Source organism: Chiroxiphia lanceolata, chromosome 4 (genome assembly GCF_009829145.1).
Source record: "Chiroxiphia lanceolata isolate bChiLan1 chromosome 4, bChiLan1.pri, whole genome shotgun sequence".
NCBI classification, from domain to species: Eukaryota; Metazoa; Chordata; class Aves; order Passeriformes; family Pipridae; genus Chiroxiphia; species Chiroxiphia lanceolata.
This window is the reverse complement of record NC_045640.1, coordinates 23671763-23689940: the sequence shown is the minus strand read 5'-3', so window position 1 is coordinate 23689940 and position 18178 is coordinate 23671763. Positions and strand designations below refer to the sequence as shown.

At 38.3% G+C, this 18178-nt stretch overlaps 1 protein-coding gene and 1 long non-coding RNA gene across 7 annotated transcripts in view; one reads left to right on the top strand and one right to left on the bottom strand.

Annotated features, from left to right (window-relative positions):
- The window catches only part of LOC116786500, a 19173-nt gene extending 16906 nt beyond the window's left edge, over nt 1-2267 (top strand). The window contains exon 4 of the long non-coding RNA XR_004356962.1: nt 1659-2267. This is a non-coding gene — a long non-coding RNA (uncharacterized LOC116786500). The remainder of the gene's footprint in view (nt 1-1658) is intronic.
- The window catches only part of C4H4orf19 (chromosome 4 C4orf19 homolog), a 44984-nt gene that overhangs the window by 13644 nt on the left and 13162 nt on the right, over nt 1-18178 (bottom strand). For 2 of the 6 annotated variants that reach the window (XR_004356959.1, XM_032687106.1), the window contains exons 2-3: nt 11777-11826; nt 9526-9616 (exon numbers count right to left, since the gene is read on the bottom strand). The gene's annotated coding sequence lies outside the window, so the exon portion shown is untranslated. Of the gene's footprint in view, nt 1-6715; nt 6771-7589; nt 7768-9525; nt 9617-11776; nt 11827-18178 lie in introns of those variants that run through there. The other 4 variants (XM_032687104.1, XM_032687105.1, XM_032687107.1 and 1 more) reach the window with 4 other exon arrangements.

Sequence of the window (18178 nt, the reverse complement as noted above, 5' to 3'; positions counted from 1 at the left end):
AAGGTAATACATGGCAGGATAGCTGAATCCTTAAATGACAAAGGAATGTGCCTAGTTATAACATGGGGAGAAGCAAACCAAGTGACACTTAAACAGAATTGTTTCTAATTAGCTGAATCCAACACTTTTCAGGAGATTAAAGAGCAAAGTAATTAAAGATTCAGAGGGTTGGAGCACCTCTTCTCTGAAAACAGGCTAGGAAAGCTGGAGTAGTTCAGTCTAGAGAAGAGAAGGCTCTGGGGAGACCTTGTTGTGGTCTTCCATTACTTAAAGAGGGTGTATAAAAATGAAAGAGAACAACTTTTTCATGGGTAGATAGTGATAGGACAAGGGAAAATGGTTTTAAACTGAAAGAGGAGAAATTTATATGAGATGTTAGGAAGAAATTCTTTACCCAAGGGGTAGTGAGGCACAGGAACAGGTCGCCCAGAGAAGTTGTGGATATCCCGTACCTGGAGGTGTTCGAGGCCAGGTTGAATGGGACCCTGAGCAACCTGATCTAGTGGGTGCCATCCCTGCCCTTGGCAGGAGAATGGGAACTAGATGGTCTTTAAGGTCCCTTTCAACCCAAGCCTTTCTATGATTCTGTGAATATCAAATACCCAAATAAACAAGCAGTATGCTTGCCTGATGAACCATCAATACAGCATCATCTAATTACCAAACTATGGCCTACTCACCACTCAGCCACTGGGAGTATGTTATCATGATTTTAACTTCTATTTGCATGGTGTCATCTGAAAATGTATGCATGTAGTAAATGTTTATCCAGGAAATTTGCAATAGTAGTGGTTGACAAAAATGAGCAATTTCTATGCTCTTTGTCCCAGGATCACAGCGTTAGCGGTCAACACTAATTACCATGTACATGAAATAGTACTGTAATAGAATAAACTGTGTATTATATATTTGCATTATTTATAACACCATCCAAGGAAGAGTGCAGTCTCCTAGCTGAGAGATGTGTCTACTGTGCAAGGGTCAATTATGCCCTTTAATTGTGAGTGCATGCTGTGATATTTCTCAACAATGGGGAAGAGCATCCTGCCAGTGTGATGTCTGGCTATGATCTGATGAGAAACTACTTTGGCAGTCAGGATGGTGAGAGTAATGGAAATATCTGCTTACACTTGTATTCTCAAAGAGCTGAGAAAAGGTCAGATTTAATCTGCTCTGCTTATATTAGAAAAATAAGTGCTAATTATCTTACATATGTGTAGTTGTACTGTCAAGAAATTATACCAGTATAGTTGGCAATGGCAATACTTGCCAATTGTTATATGCCAGTGTAAATACTTCAGCTGGAATGGGGAGCTTCTGGATTGCTGCAAATGCAACATTAGAAACTGCTCCACTTCTTTACAGCTGCTCTCTCCCCATGCCACGAGGCATCTATCAGTGTTTTTCTCAGATCCTGATGGGTTTTCTGCTTCTACATTGCCCCTTTTTCATGCAGCTGTTTTGCACCAAACTAAGCTACAGCACTGGGCAGGTCTCAAGGCAGGGAAGCTTGAATGTTGCCAGTGCAGCTTGAGCAGCACACCTGCACTTGTTATTTGCAGGGGTGTTGGCAGAAGGGAAAGGTAATTAAAAGTAGATGCTATCAGTTTTACAAAAGGTGTTTTGTTTTGATTTGTGACTGTTGGTCTTTGCCTAAGCTGCTATGTTAAGTCCTGCTAGCTCCTCCTCAAAATTTCTTTCTGTCCAAGCCAATAAGGACAGCCAGATCTTTCACTTATTTCTAGTGGCTTCCTGACGTATTAGTTAATAAATGAAGTGCCGTGTTTTATTCTCATTATAGGTTCGTATTTCTATTTCCATCCTGTCAGTTCTTTTTTTTATTTTTCAGAAGTCATTCTTTTACTCTTTCATTCACTGACTAATTTCTAATAACTCTGGTAGCTGTTGAATTTTTTCATAAACACCTATGAGATAGTGAGGCCAAGCTTACATGAGAGTTGGACCTTTTTGTGAGGCCATTATTAGTTCAGTAGAATGCCCTAGAGGGGACATGGGGTACAACCTGGAGGTGATCTGTACACATCCTTTTTTTCCTGTTATGCTTTTTGCAATTGATTTAAAATATTTATAAGATAATTAAAAGGAAATGCATTCTCTCTGACTGGTTCCTCATCACTCATAGCACTAAGTCACAGAACATTTCCCTACCCCCATTATTTGCCATACAAAATGATTGTTTTATTTGTAATGAGTAAGAGTGGGGCAAAGGGTAAAACTCTCACAGTCATTAGCCGATTTGCATAAAGGAAAACCAAATATAGCTTGTAGCATAAAACACTCATTTCCTCTTCAGCCATACTTGTTTTTTACATTTGATCTTCCCAAACTTACATCACTGTCTAGTGTTTAAGTTACTGAAGCTTATATTTCCTTTCTCTTAAAATTGTTAATCTCATTAAATATAATAGCTTGTTTAATTGTGGGGCCTAAAACCCTGAATCCTGTATAGTCCCATACTGTGCCGAGGCAAACATAGAAATGTGCTCCTCCCTAAGGAATGTATGGTCTAAATGTGTGACAAGGCAAAAACTGGATATGGGAAGCAGATGATCATGTACGTGTGAAAGAAGCAATCAGCAGAGAAACTATATTTCATTCAGTAATTGTGTTAGGCTAAGCCCAAGTGGGGATCTGTGTTTGGCAGCACAGCTCTGGCCTCAAAATAGTTATAGCCAATTTTTATGTAACAGAGGGACTGTACCTGAATTTATCTCTCTTAGAGGTTAAAGTGTCTCTTTGTAATCTTGTGCAACTTTGCACTTTGGAGGAAGAATTCTTGGGTTCCAGCCCTTGCCTGGAAAAACCTTGGTTTTAAAATGCCTTTTTAAAACTTTTAACATAGAAACAAATCTAGAATCAGGGCCTGGAATAATGCTGCCATGGGTCTACAATTCACAAGGTTCCTTTGCTTACACTTTGCCTGGACCAGCTCCTTTCCCAGTGGCAGGCTTCAGCAGCCTGTTTCAGAGCAATCCATGAAGGACGTGACTTTGATAGCTGTGAGGTATGGCTTTGAGACTGGGGTCAAACTGAACTGTGGATCCTCCTAATGAGGGAATTCTTGAACTCTTTGAATACTGTGTAAAATAATCACTGCCTTCTCGATGGTTTTGGCTTGATGTGGTTGCTGTGTTTTAGGTTGAACATTGTTCTCTTAGTCTCTGTAAGATGTGGTCTTAACGCACCTGCCTGTCTTTGAAGTCTTAGCAACACCCTGTGGATTCAGGCCACAGGAAATCTGTATAGTCACACCTTAAGGCAAGGAGTTCAGAATCTCTCAGTAGACTTTCAGCTGAAGTGCCTTGTCCCTCCTGGCACAGGTACATATGGATATTTGATTATAAATTCTTGCTCTTAACTTGGACTCCCTATTCTATCATGTCTTTCATGTATGTCATATATAAGATGCAGTGAATCTTTCCAGGAGAAAAACTCGACTTATTTGCCCCATTTGTCAGTCTTGAAGGGATTCAGCAGAGGAAGTGGTTTGTCATTTTTATACCATAATCTTTCTGATAAACAAATAACATATCAAGTTAGGTTGTAAAGCTGCATTTCTATATAAATATACCTCCCCTTAAGTGTTTATAAAGTTACCTCTCCTTAAGTTCATATGCAAAGATAAATAAAAAGAGTCTCAAACAGGGAATAAATGTGTGACAGTATGTGGCAGTCCAAGCAGTTTTCTCTTCCTGTTGGTAATAATGTCTCATTATTTGCTCCCCAGTTTTTAAAACACAGCTACTGATGTCTTGGTTATGGATTTCAAAGGATCATTGCTCTTATGGCTTCCCAAGAGAATAGTAGGAAGATGTCATACAGAGAGATTGACTTGATTGCATGCGGCTGCTGAAAGAGAAGTGCACGGCAAGTGATGTATACCATAACTGTTCAAGTTAAATTTTTTATGTTTATTTTAAAATATGAGGTACTTTATAAAGATGTTGCAGCAAAAATAAAAGCTATAATTTGGAAATTCTGTTCCATGTTTACATTATGGTGGTATAGCTGTTGAAAGCTATTATTTGCTCCTAATTATTTCTGAAGTATTTGAATACTTCATAATACTCTGCTGTTTCCTGTCTTCTCATATGGTTCCTATTCTGTAAATATGCAAGTGGCTGCTTCCTAGCTCTTCTAGAAATATCTGTACTTTGAGGTGTACTCAATGCCCGTCCGAGGTATTTTCCCTTGTCATATTAGCTGGAGGATCAGACCCAAGTTTGAACTGCTCTGCCCTGCTTCTGTGATATTCTGTAATTTCAACCCTGTTCAGTGGCCTGGTCTGAGCATGCTGAAGACCACAAGCCTTTTACACTGAGTCCATCCATATTCTGTGTGCCTACTTGAGAAACAATCATACGCTGAAATCATGGAGACGTTTTGGGTTACTTAAAATAAAAATCTTGATGAGTCCCTCCACTGACTAATTTCTGCCCGTTGTCTACTTCATGGGAAACATTGAGGTTTTTATATGCATGTCATTGTTCTTTATACTTTCTTTTTTTCCTAGTGGCTGCAACATTTCTCCTGGCATAAAAAAATACCTACAATTCCAAATCTGGTGATTAATTTTTTTGCTTGTTTTGTTTCCCTCAGTAGGTCTATCAGACCTATCTTTAAAATATAAAGGAAATGAGAAAAACGAAAGGTCTGATGATAACTTTCTTACAGTTGCTACTAGTTCTCTCTACAGGGATAGCTGAAGAAGTGAAATTTCAACTTTTGGATGAAAGATGAGGTACAAAGAAGGACCTAACTTTACAGGGCTCAAAAAATTTAGAATGCCAGAGTAGAGAGAGAGAGAGAGGACAAAAACATGATGCTTAATCCATAGATATATTAAAGTCTGGTAAATTTTGAGGACTGCATAAATCCAACAGTTGCTGAGAGGTCAAAGACATCTGTTAAATATAACAATATTTAAAGATGTTGCTGTCCCTGGTGAAAGATCAGATTGAAATTTTAGCTGAATTTGAGGAAGGGCAAATGCTGAGGTAAGGAGGGTGCATTTGAAGAAAGCATCAATATGTCAGGGTCTGCAGTTGCATTCAGTCCTTGACACATTTGCTTTTGGCTATGTCCCGTTTTGGCTGTGTATGAGATTCTGCTGAGCAAACTGATGAACTGGAGTGCCTGATGAGGCACAGCTGGGGGATCTCAATACCTACCTGTGACTTAAACATGAACTGGCACTAAACTCAGGCACTGAACTGGAAACTGGGATATTGCTGGTCACTCAGGTCACTGATTTGAACTGGTATCATGGTCCCTAAGATCCTATAGCAATGCAGGAGGATCCACATGACAATGTGAATACAAAACAAATTCTCTCCTGGCCATGATGTGACCTTAGTTTCCTGCACCCTCACCAGAGGTAACTGGGAGAATGTAAATAAGGACAGAATCTGCCTTTCAGAATATTTATTACTCTGGGGCTGAATGAGCCAGAAACTGCAGTTTGATTTTCTTTGCAGTACTGACAGGAAAGCAAACAAATCTTTATACTTGAATTTTTATGTCAGCAGGTGTTTTTTGTTTTGGTTTGTTTGAATTTTTTTGTTTGGTTGGTTTGGTTTTTCTGGGGTTTTTTGTTTGGTTTTTTTTTACCCTGTTGAGTCTTCGGAAGTGGGCATGAAGAGACACTGCTGGAGTTTAGCAGGCCTTTATCCTTTAAGTATGCCATACACTTTTACTTAAGGGAGCAATATTCTGAAAGTAAACTTGGATGTCTATGGAGATTGCTTCAAATATAAGTATTGGAGTTTTTTGTGTATAGGCCTTTAGGCAGGATTGAGGCCAGACAGGATACGTGATCTTAGTTCTGGTATTCAATTGTAGCTTAGTGTCCCCAAAAATCATTTTGCCCTGAATATTTCAAATGCTTCTGGTTTGTTTATATCATCCGAAATATTGCCAGTGGCAGATATTGTGGTGTTGTTGTACTGCTCAGAACATCAGCCTCTCTTAATACAAAGAAAATTGGATAAAGCCAAAAGCAATTTGTATGAGTCAATGATTCTCTTCTGAAAAAAAAAAGTTAAAAAAACCCAAGCAAAAGCTGTATTCTCCCCCCCTCCCCAAACCAAACCAAACCAAAAAAAGCCCCCAAAACAACAGATGGATTAAGGAGATTTTTTTAAAATTGTCAGGATATTGTGCTTTTGTGTTTGACCATTTCATGGAATAACACAGCTTTTTGTAAGGAAACCGTCGGAAGTCAGGGTGCTCTCCCTCTCCAACCAAATTAATCCTTACTGGTTTTTTTTCCAATTAGTTCTTTTCCCAAATCCCCCTCTTTCTTTCCCCCACTTGACTTAGCTTGTTCTTCCCATACCATTTGCCTGCATTTCCACATTTTCTCCTGCAATTTTCACCTCTGTTAACTGATTTAGATTGATTCAACTTATTCCTGTATTTCTTCTGTGCAGTGTCTTTTTCCAAACTTCAGAGTGGAAACTGGCAAATTTGCTGCATCAGAAAGCTTAGGGTTTGGAAAGAAACATAGTTCAGAACCTGTTTTCTCACCAGTGCTTGCAGCAGCAGAGCATTGTCATTAGAAACTATTGTGGAGTACTGCAGAGTGAAAAATAACCCAGAGGTGTTTTATGTTGTGGAATGCTGAAGTTACAATAGTGGATGGCCAGTAAGTTTTAAACCTACACAAGGAGAATAAAAAAAAAAATAATCCTACCTTTCAGATTGTACTCCATCGACTGCTTGAAAGATTTGTTTTAAATGTCTTGATCCTGCAATAGTAAAACACTTTGCAAGTGGTTTCTTCATGTGCATGCACAAGTAAGAGGGGTACTCTGACGTGTAGACTGTCTACTGCAAATAGTGTGGAAATATAACAACCTCCTCTTGGTACCATTGTGAATTTTAAATTTTAGACAGTGATCAAACAAATCACTTGAGTAGTATGCTCATCCCCTTGAGCTGAATTGGAATGCTAACCTGCTTAAAGTGAGCATGAGCTTTGCTACAGTGGATTAGGACTCATGTGAAGTGTTTAAACAACAACAGTAAAATTAGAAAACTTTCAAATATGCAGTATTATGGGATTTTTGGTTTTCTGGGAGTCAGGATATTTATAGTATCAATTAAAACTTTACTGTGTGCTTGTCAGAACTTCACCCTTCAGATTTTCACAAATTTTGAAACTTAAGAAATGCCTCTGGCATTGCAGTAATATTCTAGGTTTTGGTAAAGCTGTTGTTCTTTCAGATATGTGCTCCAGACTAAATGGAAAATTCAGCAAAATGCTTTCTATTAAGAATTTATAAAAAGACAAATAAATTAATGAGATAATTGTAGCATTAAAGTGTAACAGTACAGTTGCTTTTTCTCCTTTAAAAATGTAAATATTTTCTTTATTTCTTGTAGTGAGCGGGATACACCCACATGGATCTGTGTGTGCAGGCAAACCTATAATGACTATTAATCACCAAGTCAAGCTCATTTCTGTGTAATGTATTTTTCTGTGGATTTTAGAATTTGGGCCATGTTCTTTCTTTTTGGCATCTTTCTGCTTTAGTGGTAACTTGAAAAATCTCAGTGCAACTTACTTTACAAACCAGAAATCCAGGGAGAGTCGTGCTTGCATCATTTGTGAAATCTGCAAGTCTTTTCTTGTAAGAGAGGGAGATTCTTACTGGCCTTGAGATCCCTTTCAGCAGAACACTCCTCCTAGGATCTAAGCCAAAGTAGTTAACTCCTGAATTCAGCATCCATAGTTAATGGGGCTGGAGAGGGATAGTACAAGCAACATAGTCATTGCTGCTGCTGCTCTTTTTGCATACATATTCTGTGCAGTTATACTTCTCAGAATGTATAGGTAAATTGAAAAGTTCTTATAAAATTTCAGTAGCTAGCCTCCAGGTTTGAAAGTAGCTCTGGCTGTGTAGTTTCATGGTTTCTGTTTGCCTACAAATTCAAGAAGGCAACACTGCATAGTGTCTGATCCATAGGTGATACTTAGAAGATTTTCTGTTAATAGTCTGAAAGACTGAAAACTAAATGCAAATATAAGCAGCCCAGATATCTGACTCATTGCTAAGGAGAACCTGGGATTCACTCAACCTTGATTCACTGCGTTGCTCTGTTGCCCTACAAGAAGTCACTTTACTTGCCTTGTATGTCACCATTTTGTATCCTTCTCCTTTGTATGTTTGTGCTGCACTTTTGAGATTTATAGCCCTATTCAATCTTACTATACTGTTGCAAATGGCTGAGAATATTTCTGTGCATCTGTTAAAGGTGACATCAGTACTGTAGGTGGAGTAAATAATAAAGCTTATGAAGAATGAGTCATAGTGTGTTCCTGTTTTTATGCAACCTTTTACTGAGGGCATTTTAAATCTTTTTTTGCATTAATTCCATTTTTTTAAACATAGCTGTCATTATTAATTACCAAGTAGATTCCTCCTTTTAATTTTTGCTCTGATCTCTAATTAATCTTACTTGCAGTGTAATTCTGTCTCAATGCCCTTATTTGTTTTGTGTAAGCTGTGATCTGAAAATTTATGCATACAATGAAAGGAAAAGGAAAATGAAAGGAAATGGCCCCAGGTTGAAAGGATGCAGATTTTATTTAACAAATTCAAAAGATGTAACCTCTTTAACTAAACCTTAAAGTGCATTCTTAACTGCTGTGAATTCTTTTTGTCTGTTTAACAGATTTTGAAGCTGTGGTTAGCTATAGAGTTAATTAATAGTTGAGGTTTGTTTATTTTCAATCTTCTATGAAATTCCTATAATTCCCTGGAAATTTAAAATGGAAATGCCAAAAAGGAGAGCTGATGGAAATCACAGCTGTTGGTAAGTTGTCAGCATATCCATTATATCATGTCAAATGATAACTGGTTTCACTGTCAACTTCTGATGCGTGTAATTGGCTTTTGACCCAAAAGTAGAGTGTGCAGGTTTTTTAATTTTAAGGAAAAGGGGAGCCAATCAATTAGCAAACTTGTTTGCTTATAATGTTAAAATGAGTGCTGAAAACTCAGTCTCAAGTGCTGTATATTTAACAGAAGAATAAGTGTAGAAGCTGGAATTGAACCAATAGTTAATTTTCTCAGTGTCAAATACGGTTAGGCATAAAGCATTCTATATTTGTACTTAAACTTGAGTTAAAAATATCCTTTTTTTTTTTTTTCATTGTATTTGGAGCTTTTTCCTCTTCTGCTTGGTGATAGTTTGGAACATGGTTGTTAATCCTGCAAATTACATTCAGATGTCTTAATGTAATTACTCTTTTTACCATCATCTTTGCTTAGCAATGTCCCTTTTGAGATATTCTGAGAAACTTAATACTTGTCTGGTGTGTAAAACAGTGTTTGTAAATCAAGGTGTGTTGCCATTTACTGCTCACTTTTGTTGTTTTATACTTTTTATGTTGCTGTGTTTGAGACAGAAACATGAAACCTTATACCCAGTCACTCCAACTTATTGCACAACACAACTACCAGTGACCTGAGACCCAGTCTTTGGAATATGGCTTACCATGGTGGTGTAGATTGTTAAAGTGAGTGACTAGTATCTACATGGTTGTCATGGATCCAAGCAGCAAGTAGTTTTCCCATTCCAAAATAACCTGGAATTTAAACAAAATCATAAGGATCTCAGAAGTTCATATTTGCATTTTCCATTCAATTTAGTTGCTAAAAAATGTGCTGTCTCAAAGTCATACAGTCAAAATTGAAATACCTTAAACCCGCTTTGGCGTAGACTATAGGTACACTTCAGACCCTGGGTGTGTTTTGTGCTGGGCAAAATCAGGTTGATTCTGGCACTGAGCAATTATTTCCCTATTTACCTTCTCGTGCTGCTGTTGAATCTCTTTCAAAGTTTTAAAAGTTGTGTCCTCCAGTGGAAGTGTGCATGGGGTGTTGCATTTTCTGACAGGCTGGAGAGTTGCCACTGATCCATCCACTAATGCCCCTGATTCATTAGGAGCTCCCACCCTGAAACTTTCAAGCACCACACACATCCCCTCTTTATATAATGTGCAAAGTTGACCAGCACTTTTCATAAGAAAAGTTTCCCTCCCCCTAAGGATCAAAGAGAACTAACATATTTTACTCAAACAATATAGAGTTTAACTCTTCCTTTCCAGAAATCATAACTTGGACTTCAAAGCTGAGCTGAAGATCAGTTGGTTGTAGACACTACTTGTTTTCCTTCGTTGATAAAAAATGTTAGAATTCTATGGTAACCCTAGGAGTTTCAGAAAGTTCTTAGCTATCAAGAGTGGTTTCAATTTATGCCCTGAGGTTTGCATTCCCCTCACAGTTTCTTCCCCTTCTCTAATAGCCTTGGCCCTTGTGCTTTTGTGGTACTGCCCAAATATTTTCTCTATTGCAAACTGTCGTCCAATAGCTTTTTCTTTTGGGTCTTTAGGATCAGTTCAGCTCTTCATTACAGTCTTTCAGTGGAACAAACCTCTGATTTCCATGCGTTCTTTGCGATTCTGCCCATGTGTTTCTCTATAATTGTTTACAGATGGTTGTATTAATGTGCTCTCAATGCATTTTGATGGTAAAACTGTGACTGACCTTGCTAGAAGTGGACTCAAAGTCTTTAAGATTCTGTTGTAAGTTCAAGAAACGGAGCAGTTTTGTGAAATCAGAGCTAAATTTGAAAATCCTAAATTGTTTGTATGAATGTTTGGAGTGAAGAAATAATCTTCCCACTGTAAAACTGCACACTTCTCCACTGGACTCTATAGGGGTGAGGAAAAGTAAACGTGGGTAATGACAGTTGTCTTGGTTCACTGAGGTAATTGAGGGGGAAGAGAAACAAATAGTCCATTTTCTTTACAAAATTTATCTAGGAAATATAATCATGTCGAGGTGAGTTATTCTGTCAATCTTTCATGAATTTAAAAAGTTATTATTTATCAGAATGCTAGCTCTTGAATTCTGAAATCCGTAACTGAAAAGGCACAGGGTTGTTCTTTGAGTGGTTAAAACAAGCTGACAAAAGGAAAGGTCTTGATCCACAGCTGAAAACAGGCTGTCTGGAAGAGCTGTGTGGTTTTGCCAGTTGTACAAGAGATTTCTGCAGAATTACCCTCTTTCCATTAGCTGAGGCACCTTAGGATAGTGTTATCTGTTTAGTTGATCCTGCAGTCCATTATCATGTGTCCATTCATGTCTAGATGGAGGTTCTTAGTTATAGTCATGTCTTAGGGAGGCCCCTTTGGGTCACTGGCAGCAAGAGATAATTTTATGTTCTGTTTGTTCCACCACTCTTGTAGACCATGCTGGCTACTTTCTATTTCTTCCTGGCAACTAGTGATAATGAGTTGTTTTAGGTGGTATATCCTTGTTCACAGCAGGCTTTCTGGTGCCTGGACTATGAATCACAACAAAATAAATTTGCCTTATGTTTTACAAGGTGTTGTACAGAATCATAAAATAATTGATTGAAAGGCAGTTCCAGAGTTCATCTGTCCCAGCCTTCCACTCTGTCAATATAGGGTCTATAAGCGTGGCATGAAACACAGAACACCCAGGTTTAGCTTGTTAATGCATGGGAAGCTTTGATCTTTGTTGGCAGTGTCAGCAGCAGCAGCATGTGGCTCTGCTGGGCAGGTGATGCTGTGTCAATATAATCTGTCTATGTTCATATAGTTCTTTACTAGTAAAAATCTCCCAGAAGTCGAGGGTGAAAGTTCAGTATCCAAAATTTTCCACTTCGGTAACAGTTTCCTGTTCCTAGTTTGGGTGTTAAATGTCTTCTGATTGCTTACCTCCAGATTTCAGCCCCAAATGTTAGCAATCTGTCTCCTGTTTAAAGAACCTAGAAGAAATAAAAAACACACTGGTGTTTTGCTGATATTTTGCATATATTTGCTGTGGTAATATAAAGGCATTGATATGCCCTCTAGCAGAAGGTATTTGTGGCAATTTCCCTGAAACTCTTGTTAAAAAGAGATTTTTTTTTTTTTTTTTTTTTTTTTTGGTTGCAGTAAATAAAACTGTTCTGCAGGCAACTTTCCCTCATTTTATAATTTTTGTTGTTGGGACAAGCAAAATAATTATGAGATAAGAAATGTCTTATAATTGGGACCTTTTGCAGCTTCATCCCTTGCTTGGGCACAGGGATGTTCCAGTACACAATTCCTGTAGACACTATTCAGCCAGCACTGAGAAACCCTGACAGACAGTACTGTGCATGGAGCAGCTCTTTTTCTTTGTAGAAATTGTGGATGTGCAACCTTTTGTATGATAAGAATCTGAGAAATCAACCTATCCAGATGCTTAAAAATTAATTAAGGAGAGAGAGTGAGCAAAACTAGCTCCTAGTTCCTGCAGCAGTCAGTGCCCATAAATCAGCTCTGTTTTTCCTTTTGAAGCAGGACAAGAGCATGAATTTAATTAATGGGTTTGACTTGCACTGGAAACACACAGTAGAGAAATCACCATACCCACACCTTTGACAGATGCTGTAAACATACAAATATTATTGTGTATTTACTCATGAATTGTTTCCAGCATCATAGTGCTAGATACAGTTGAATGCCTCGGGCAGGTGGCAATCCAATGACTGCAACAAATCCTTGTTCTTTGGACACCCAGATCAGAGACTCAAAGGAGCAGCAGGTTAGTTCCTGTTTTCTTGGTTCCACCTGACTTCTGCTTAACAAAGGCATTAGTAACGACTGCTACAGAAAACTCTAGGTGAAAACAAAAAAGTGGGTTTGTCTTTTTCCATGATTGGGAATTTAATTATAACATGAAAAAAAAAAATCAAATAGGTTTATTCTGCCACTCTGGTTAAAAAAAAAGGAGGGGGGGGGAGAGCTTATTCTTTTTATAACTGTCTCTGCAATGGATCACCAGGAATGTCTCTGTATTGTTTGATTTTTATTGTATTTTTAGTTCTACCCTGTTAAGTGTAAAGAGACACAGAAACTGTCAGACTGGATCAGACTCCAGTTCACTCTTGTAGTCAGCATCAGATACCTCAGAAAAAACTGTGCAAACAGCCCTGATATTATGGGGAGCTAGTATTATATAACTTTTACATCACATCTATCATGGCTTTAAGTCTCTTGTGTCTGAAGACTTACATTCTCCTAAAACTGTTAGCTTTTTAAAACTGAGATTTGATTTTGTCACATTCACTATTGTGATGCTGGATAGTGTTTGGTTTATTTCTGTAGAAACTCATTACACTCTTTCCCTTGGTAACAAATTTATAGATGGCAATTAGACAGACTTGTTATGCTGGAGGAAGAATTTTGTTTGCTCCATTCTGAGCTAGTCCCTTTTTTGAGCTAATTGCGTGTTCCCCCATATTTATGTTGTTATATAACAAGATGGCTACACTTTCCCTTTAGTCTACAATGCACTGTAGGGTTTCACTGTCTAGACAGCTAGAGGACTTAAAAAATGTGTACTGAGAAATGTGTCTTTATTTTATTTATTTATTTATTTATTTTTTTAATAAGAAAGACTGGGAGCATTATTTGAGCTCTTCTATATGGATGGGACTTTTTGGTTAGTGTGGATGTCTGAGATGTGAAGTTAATTTCTAAGAAAGCTGGAAAATAGTGGTGCTTTATTGAAATACCGGTTTAATGTTGCTTTATATGCCCTGTGTTGCCTACTGGTGTGAGAGCATTCTGAAAACTTTAGATGCAGAATGGCATCCATGCTCCTATGATCACTTGAACCATGTGATATTGTATTAACAGTATGAGTTCTACCTATTTTGTTGGTTTTGTTGCTGCTTAGAGTTTAAGGACAGGACCTGTCTGGGGATTCAAGGAGAATCGAGCCTCTAAATTTCAGAACAACATTACCAGACTGGTGGTGAATGCAGTTATGAATATTTATCTGGAACTTAAGATTCGGAATGAGTATTGAAATGTGCAAGCCACTGCACATTTTATTTAGGCAAAATTCTCAGACTTCTCTTCCTTTCCCTATGATGCTCATACCCTGACAAGATCCATGTTCCTTGTTTTTTAAAAAGTCATGCCAAAACAAAAATATCCATAATAAATTTAAGTCAGAAAATGCTCTTTTCTATGTTTTAGTGTTTAACACACTCATAGCTGCATTGGCCAGATGCTGACACTGGTAATTCTGGGAAATATTCACAAAGAATGCCAGACACCGGGTGACTCATCTTTGTGTTTGTTATAAGAGAACATTTTTTCATTGAACTGTAGAATAAATATTTTACCTTTTTTGTCTATATATAACATCTTTAATCAAAGACTTAGATAATTTCTTAAATTATTATTAAAGCTATACCTGACAGCATTTTATTATGTAAAAAAAGTCATCAATCTGATTTCATCAGCACAACTTTGTGTAAAGGCCATTTTGCACGCTCTGGGGTCTTATGTAGGCATGGTTGAAGAAGTAAATCATTATCCCATCCCCAGCTGTTGGCCTCATTTCTGGGTAAGGCCATTCCATAAGGAATATAGAAGATGCTGCATTGTCTTTACTCCTTTTTACCAGGATTTGCAGCACATATTAGTGTGAACTGAAATTTATTGCTCTTTAGCTTTCATTGCTGCATGTTCTACCGTGTCTTCTCCATGGCAGTGGGCCTTCCTCCAAGGGGAAGAAACTTGCATGATACTTAAGCTTGGTAAAAGCTGGACTGTGAATGACTTGTACTTCAGTGTTAAACTTGGCTCTGTGTTGTTTTATTACTTGATTGCTGAAGCATCTGACAAATTAAGGGCAAAGCCTTGTCTGCAAGTCATACCCTGACTTTAGCTGTTTGACCTTTCTCTGCATTGTGTCAGGAGCTTCATAGGGGTGCACTGGGGCAAAGGCTTGTTTTCAGCTTTTGTGCAGTATGGGAAACACTGAGGCTCAGTGCCTGAACCATGTGATACCATGATGTCACTGGGCAATAAGAGGTGACTTGCAACCGGGCGGAGCCAAGGATGTGCTGTAAAGACTGACCTCATGCTGTTCTTCTGATGCTCAGGCTCAGGGGAGACCTCATCACTCTCTACAACTCCCTGAAAGGAGGTTGTAGCCAGGTCGGCGTTGGTCTCTTCTCCCAGGCAGCTATCAGTAGGACAAGAGGGCATGATCTTAAGCTCTGCCAGGGGAGGTTTAGGTTGGATATTAGGAAGAAATTCTTTACAGAGAGGGTAATCAGGCATTGGAATGGGCTGCCCAGGGAGGTGGTGCATTCACCATCCCTGGAGGTTTTTAAGATGAGACTGGATGTGGCACTTAGTGCCATGGTCTAGTAACCACAGTGGTGTTGGATCAAGTGTTGGACTTGATGATCTCAGAGGTTCCTTCCAACCTGGCTGATTCTATGAGTCTGCTCCCTGCAGGCCCTATCTGCAGACCTGCTGTGGATCTTTTCCTTGCTTGCCCTTACTGGGGAGCTTGTGTTTCTATGTTCATACAACATCTATTTATTGGTGGAGGGGAAGGGGAGATGCGTGTGCTGCAGGTGTTTGTCTGCTCTTTCCTGTATGTTTTTCATTAGAACTGTCTGCTGTGGCATGCACTACCTGATGCAAATATATCCATGTGATTAGCTAGTCTTGCCAGCTTTTATCTGGGTTGCAGCTATCTTCCTTGGGGCCTGTCTCTGTAAGTGGTATTCTGAGGCACCCAGGCATCTCCCAGTCTCTGACTATTTTCAGGCAGTGGTGACAAAGCAACATCAAATTTAGCTACAAAAAACAGGATGGTTTCTGAAGTGTAATTCACTGTCATAAGCTCCTAAGCTTTTGTTGGCAAAGGGCCATGGGGAACCACCTGTAGAAATACAATCTCCCTCTATTCGTGTTTTTGAGGATGTGTAAATGGATGACATTAAATCATGGGTTATAATTTAGACAGTGAGGAATTTGCAGACTGATTCTGTAAGTTGAAAAATCCCTTGAGGAAACACATTATGTCTATAATCCTGTCAGTCAGAAGATTAGAGAGTCAATCAAAGACTAACTTAGGTAAATGGCTTAATAGTAAAGATTGTGCTAATAAAGGTAAGAAATGTATTTTGCTGAAGGCTACAAAAATTGTGGAACTTTGAAGAATGGTATTTCTTTTCCAGAAGATGTAGTAGAAAAATGTTCTGAGCTATGATGAGTTGAACATGATGCTTCTACTGCAACATTAGAAATAATTGAAATTACATAAATTTGTGGTTGAAAGAATCCCAATGTTCTTAGCATTAGGTTATATATTTGGATAACATATGCAGCTTTTAGGGCTCAAATTTCAGAGTGGTACTTGTTCATCATAGTTTGTAATTGTGTGAATATTACATTGACACAAATGAATGAACCAATGAGGAACAGAAGTGAAGTGCTTTGGATGTCATTTTGAATACTCAATGGTAGCAAACACAGACTTGGGAGCAGGTTTTCCTCATCACTTTTGTTAAATGCATATATAGATATATATATTCCTACTAGCTGTGATTAGAGTGTGGAAAGTCCTACACTATCAAATTTAGTTTTTAATAGTGTACATTCCTCCAGAAAGGTAAGTGAATCACAGTGGCTGCTGCTTCTTTCTCCTGCTTTTGGTAAGGTACATCCTGCTTTTGAGAATGAGTTTCTGTTGAGAGAGTGGAGCCAAGTTTTCTCTTACTTCAGAAGTACAATACTGAGTGGAACAAATGGATGACCCTTATTCTATAGTTGACATACATTGAAGTGGCTCATCTTACATCAGTAATCAGTGTAATCAACCTTTACTAAAAATTACACGTATATTTGTTTTACAATTTGTTATGAAATACTTGCACCCACAGTATGAACATCCCTGTCACATCTAGGGGATGGGGATTGCAATCTAGGGGAGTTTGGCTTCCTAGTGTATGCATTGGGGCAGCAAGAGCATCTAGTTATGGAGAGCCAAGGCTGGAGCTGCTGTCAGTGAAGTGAAGTGTTAGTATGAGTCTTACTAAAGGCTTACTGCTTTTCCTGAAGTTCTTCAACTTGTTTGTGGGAGGTGTAAAGCTGTACCCAAAGGCCAGTAAACCTCATTGCTGAAATAGTTAATAGCTCTACGCTTTTCTCCTTTGTGCAGGTAGCATGCTGCACAAAACAGACCAAGACCAGACTGCAGTGGGGGAGCTCCTCTGGGTAAGAAACACAGGCGTTTTTGTTAGAATTTAATGTGCACGTAAGGGCTGAAAAGGCACATAAAGTCCTGCTGAAGCTAGCTTCTCCTTGTCCACTTGAAAGTTCTAGCTGTAACATTGGCAGTATTTTTATCCTCCAGACAAATAAAAGCTCAGGAGGAGGTATCAGCAGTGAGTCCTCTAAGCAAAGCAAAGATGAAGATTTTGGAAGTCGTTTCAGTAAAGCAGGCAGTAATGAAGAAGATTTTCAAAATGAAAAGAATTCCCTAATGTTGCCTCTAATGCCCTTTCAAAGTGGGTAGCAAAGGCGTTTTTCAGACAAACTGCTGCAATTCAATTAGACTGACCTAATTTTTATCTCTTCTCTTTCAGCTACAGATTTCCACACTGATACAATTTAGCTTTCTTTAGATCCTGTTATGGCTTGGATGGGACTTGGGTTACAGCACTGTTAATTGAGAGAGTTTAAATACAGGAAATGTTCCCTGAATGCTTGCCTTGTCTGTATGCTCATTTGAGCTAAGAAAACTGAAAAAGGACTTTTTTTGAATTTAGGCAGATGAAACATTTTAGAAGGAAAGCAAATGCTGTTGCAGCCCAGAGCAAATGCTACTGAGTATGACTTATGCAATATATGTACTTTTTCAATGAGAAGGAGTAGAGCTTATAGGCCCACTCTTTTATATTTATATCATTATCTTTGTGCTGACTGTTCACAGTAACATACTAAGTGGCACAAAACTCTCACTAAACACCTATAAACTCAATCATGTGCATCACTTCCCAGAGTTAGCAGAATTGATTATGCATTTAAAGCAGCTTTATCTAGAAATAGAAATTCTTACTGGGCTTTCTTCATGAGCTTCTGTTTTCTTTATTTAACCTAATTGAAAGCTGCTTTAAAATGCATTGATGACATCAACATTTGGATAAGATTCTGAACTGATGGTTCTAGGTTCCAAGCCTTTGAAATAAATGACAGTTCTTTTCGAAGCGTGAAATTACTTTTTCTTGCAACTTCTTCCTTAATTTAAAATTGCTAATCCTATGAGACTGATAGTCC